The 5,431-nt window shown below is 41.3% G+C and overlaps 1 pseudogene; it reads left to right on the forward strand.

The window, feature by feature from the left end:
* The first annotated feature begins 3,199 nt into the window (after positions 1–3,199).
* LOC121498038 lies at positions 3,200–3,841 on the forward strand (annotated as a pseudogene).
* The last annotated feature ends 1,590 nt before the right edge of the window (positions 3,842–5,431 follow it).

Consider the following 5,431-nt stretch of genomic DNA (forward strand, 5'->3'; position numbering starts at 1 on the left):
ATATAGACATGAAAAATTGGCACTCCCATTTGTAAAGAGAAAATCTTGGAAAAGTAAAGGATCAATTTATAGGACACACTGAGCAGGGACCATGGCTAAGCTTTCCTTCCTCAAAAATGGAACTCTACATAGATTTAAAGGACATGAAGGAAGCAGCCCACATACAGAGTAGTGTGTGTATTTGGTATAACCCTCCTTGTGTGAGCATGGAAGTATGTAGGCAAAAATGTAGCTTCACAGTTTGTGCAGTAACTTGTATGTGGGCATGAAAAGTATTAGTTTGCAAGAAACTAGTAAGTTAAAGAAAAAATCTGCGCATGTCCAATAATAGTTCGGGTAAAGACTACAGAAGAGACTTTGCAAAGATACAGATCCAGCATCTTCAGTTCTCACCATCCCTGAGATTTGAATGGCTCTTTGTAGAATTGTCTATTAATATAGGATTTCTGGATTACAAGCACTTTTTAAAAATACCATAAAATCTGAATATTTTCCTTGGTGCCTACTCTTTTTCTTTGGGTAGAGTTAATATGTCTCTCACTTTTCTCATTTATCTTAACCATAGATGTATTTAGTCCTTTGAATATGTTTTTCTAAATAAATTTAAGAGCATTAGTAGATTTTTTTAAACAGCTCTGCACGGCCTTGTTGTTTTAGTGTTAACTGTTCTAAAACCTTAAAAAAATTACCAAACTGAGAGCACTCAGGAAATCGCATTGCCTTCAAGCACACTGGTGACAGAAGCACCATGCAAGATGTAAGTACCCATATTAAGGTCTGTGTTAACTCTGTGTTGAAACATCCACTGAAATGCAAACAATTATTTGTATTAGTTTGGGAAAATATTCCCCATATATAAGGGGCTGAGTATGGTTTCAAGATATTAGAAATTCCCTGACATACACTCACCCCATTAAGTGGCCTGTGACATAGAAATGAGAGAGAAAAAGAGGAATGGACACTGGTCTTTCTTACTTCTCTGTGTATCCTGTTGCTGTTTACATGCTAATTCTATTTCCAGAAACATATGCATTTATGCATTTATTCATGTTTTATTTTGTAACCAGAGAGAATTTGAAGACGGCCCGTAGAGATGCCACACACAGGGTGGAGTCCGGCCGGGTTTTTGCTGTCGGGTGCAGGTGGGGGTCCAGGCAGTGCTCACCTCTAGCACTTCCCATGTTGCAGACTGAGGATGAACGGGACTCGAGGCAAACAATTACTAGATGTTTGCCAACATCTGGGTAATCTAAGGAATGTCCGGGCACAAAGAGAGCTACCTACCAGTAGAGGCGCCCACCAGTAGATGAGTAGATCAATGTTCTCTTAATCGTCCTGCAGAATAGAAGACACATATGCACTCTACATCTTGCAAAGTCATTCACGGTCTTGTTTTGCACTGTCCTGTTATTTGCACACGGACTACTTTCCTCTTGATATTCAAAGTGCATCTCGATCTGACAAATTTCTATAAATTCTTCTGTCCCTGGAAATGTGACATTAAATAGAGAATTATGCCAACTCAATTTTCCTGCCTTTCTGGTTCCTTAGCCCTTTTCTCGTGTCACGGCAGAAAAATCATTTGCTTGCAGTCATGAAGGTCCTAGATTTTACCATGTGGCACAGGGAGGGTTAACAAACACAATTAACTTTGGAATTCCGAAACGTGATGTAAAAACAAGGTCCTTGTGTTGCTAGTCCTTACATGGGGTCCTTTAATAGAGATTTCAATCCATTCAAAAGATAAGCATTTGACATAAATATTTTTAAATGGTTTCAAATCATTCAACTGTTAGATTTAAGCTCATTTCATTTTCATGGCTGGCTAAGATTTAAAGAAGAAAAAAATAGGAAGAAAAGGAACATTTGCAGCCTGCCTCTCACGCTGACAGTTTACCTACATGAGGTTTGGTGAGAACACCTTTGCCAGTACGTGAAGAGGAGCAGACACCTAGCCAACCACCTGCCTAACGGACATGCTGCCCATGCCTGCTTCTTCTGCAACAACTGCACAGACTGAGATATGAGTCCTTGAGGTTCTTCTTTGGAAAATTCTACAAGCTTCCATTCCCATAAACACAGTCACTGTACTCTGCAACGTTGCGCTGCGGCCAATTTGTCCCCACTGTCTCCCCGTGACTCTGTATTATGTGTTTCCCGTTGCCACATCTCAGACATCCCTGGTCATGGCCTCATTTGTTGTGCTTGAAATGAGCAAATCAGTATGAACATGACAGATGCAGACCCACCTACTGGAGTGAGGGAGATGGATTCTGGAACATGAAGTGGAAAAGGTCAAGTCTGGAAGAAAAAAAAAAAACGACAGGAAAATTCCAGACAAAAAAGATAATTTACACATAATTGACTTCAAGGGTCCTTGTCTTAATTGGAAGGTGGTGAGAAGGTAAGATTCATACAGAATCAAGGACAAAGCTTTGCTTAACAATACAGGTAGCAAAGTCATGGATGTCTGAGACGTACGCCCCAAGCCTGAACGGAATTTCAATTTTCCAAGAATCCTGATAAAAATAAGAAAAGGAATCCATTCTTAGAATAGGTGCAGGTTTATTTTGGGTTTCTAATATAAAAATCGAAGCCCAGAGATAGAGGAAATATGGAATAATCATGGCTGAGGGTAAGGAGTTCATCAAGAAGCAAGATGAGATTGTCAATACGAGAGAACCCAAAGCATGGGCCGGGATCCCTTAGAACACTGCCTCCCTGATGCGGCTGCATATTAGAAATGGTTGTTCAGTTTTTAAAGTGCTGATGCCTGGACCTTACCCCAGATCAATGAAGCAAAGCATCCTGGGATGTGTCCCAAATATTGACATTTATTAAAAAGAGCCCCAGGTGATACAGTGGTCAGCAGCAACAGAGGGTTACTACCACAGCAGGTGTTCTCTGGTCTGAGATGGGAACTGGTCCCAAAAAACAGATGCACGAACTCTGGCAGAGCAGCGGAGACTGCTGGTGCCCACTTCGCACAGGGAGCTGGCAGGTGTCACTGAGGTTATAGACAGACGTGGGACACATCTTTACTTGGGAAATTTTTATTCATTTGAGAAGAAAAGACAGGTCTGGCTCCCACTCTCACAGCCACTGCTGTACATGGAGCTCCATAGAGACAGCGCCGGGGCAAGTGAGAGCCAGACGGGCACTGGGTGACTCTGTGCCTCGCTGAGGAAAATAATTAAACAGGGGCAAAGGAGATCCTAAGAAGCTGAGAGGCAAAATGTCATCATATGCATTCTTTGTGCAAACTTGCTGAGAGGAGCACAAGAAGCAGCACCCGGAGGCTTTAGTCAACTTCTCAGAGTTTCCTAAGAAGTGCTCAGAAAGGTGCAAGGCCATGTCTGCTAAAGAGGAAGGAAAATTTGAAGACACGGCTAAGGCGGACGAGGCCCGTTATGAAAGAAAAATGAAAACTTATGTCCCCCCTAAAGGGGTAACAAAAAAGAAGTTGAAGGATCCCAATGAACCCAAGAGGCCTCCCTCGGCCTTTTTCTTGTTTTGTTCCGAGTATCGCCCAAAAATCAAAGGAGAGCATCCCGGCCTATCCTTTGGTGATGTTGCAAAGAAACTGGGAGAGATGTGGAGTATAACACTGCTGCAGATGACAAGCGGCCTTATGAAGAGAAGGCTGCTAAGCTGAAGGAAAAATACGAAAAGGATATTGCTGCACACCGAACTAAAGGAAAGCCTGATGCGGCAAAAAAGGGAGTTGTCAAGGCGGAAAAGAGCAAGGAAAAGAAGGAAGAGGAGGAAGACGGGGAAGATGAAGAGGATGAGGAGGAGAGAAGATGAAAAAGATGAAGATGAAGATGAAGATGATGAATAAGTTGGTTCCAGCGCAGTTTTTTTTCTTGTCTATAAAGCATTTAACCCCCCTGTGCACAACTCACTCTTTGTAAAGAAAAAAATTGAAATGTAAGGCTGTGTAAGATTTCTTTTTAAACTGTACAGTGTCTTTTTTTGTATAGTTCACACACTACCGGATGTGTCTTTAGATAGCGCTGTCCCAGTGGTATTTTCAATACCCACTAACCTCGCCTGGTACAGTATGTATGGGGGTTTTAATTTGCCATGGAAATTTAAAGCAGGTTCTTGTTGGTGCACAGCACAAATTAGTTATATATGGGGATGGTAGTTTTCCATCTTCAGTTGTCTCTGATGCAGCTTCTACGAAATAATTGTTGTTCTGTTAACTGAATACCACTCTGTAATTGCAAAAAAAAAAAAAGTTTCAGCTGTCTTGTTGACATTCTAAATGCTTCTAAGTAAATACAATTTTTTTATTAGAAAAAAAAGGAAAGATCCAGAAACTTCTTTATCATAGAAGACACCCTCCGAACATCATTTGTCACCTTGAGGGCCTGGTGACAACCGTCCAGCTTACGAGCGCTACTTGCCCTCGAATTGATCTGTGATAGTGAAATAGTCACGGTTCTGGAGAACCTGCAGAGTGCTGAGCTGGTTCACTGTCTAAGACTGTTTGGGGGGGTTTCGGAAAAGGGGGTATAAAATACATAACATATTATGTATTCTATATGTGTTCCCATTTATTGCTATGCATTTGCTCATGACCTAATTGCCCATACTTGATTTCCAAGAGAAGATTCCTAACATCTGTCCATTTTAATAAATACTCCTTCCTCTGCGATTGATTTTCTGAATAAGTGAAACATCACAGAAACAAATGGGAAAAAAATGTGACCTCTGTGTTTTGTTCAGTTGGATTGATCAACGACCCCTTCATCCGCTTGCTCCCAGGTGACATTCTCTATTCCAGGCTGTCACATCTCATATGTACGCATCGTCTGATCAGGGTTGTTTCCAGACGCTGTGAAGTAGGACTTCAGTTCAGAGGGCCTGGTTTGCATGGCTGTGTGGGATCAGAGGTCCTCAGCAGGGAGATTCATCAGGTCCAGACCACCATCCCCACTCCCCTACAGTTTACTCCCCTCTCTGCGTGGCCCACCTCAAATAGACCCTGGCAAGCAAAATCATTTTATCTTGTTTAAATATCATTTTACCAACAAAGAAGCTATAACTTGTAAAATCCAAATACATATTTTGAGTTTCTATCTCTATTTGACACTTTTTTAAGACTTACGTCCTTGCTTAAACAATCCTGCTGGACACTGATGTTCAGTGTATTAAATGCTTTTGGCGTTTTCCAGCAAAGGTTATGTCCAAACAAAATGAGCACATTTTGAGAAGAATAAATAATAATATTCCATGGAGTTTATATAAACTCATTTTAATAAGTCATAATATCTTTGAGCAAACATGATGTTTTCAGATGCATTTACAAATGTCTGTGCTCCGTGGATCCCCGTGTCGATATCAGACACTGATCATGAATGCACTCGCACAGCTCACACACATACCCATACTCACACACTTGTGCACACACATACCCATGACA

The sequence above is a fragment of the Vulpes lagopus genome, chromosome 8 (assembly GCF_018345385.1).
Source record: "Vulpes lagopus strain Blue_001 chromosome 8, ASM1834538v1, whole genome shotgun sequence".
In the NCBI taxonomy this organism is placed as follows: Eukaryota; Metazoa; Chordata; class Mammalia; order Carnivora; family Canidae; genus Vulpes; species Vulpes lagopus.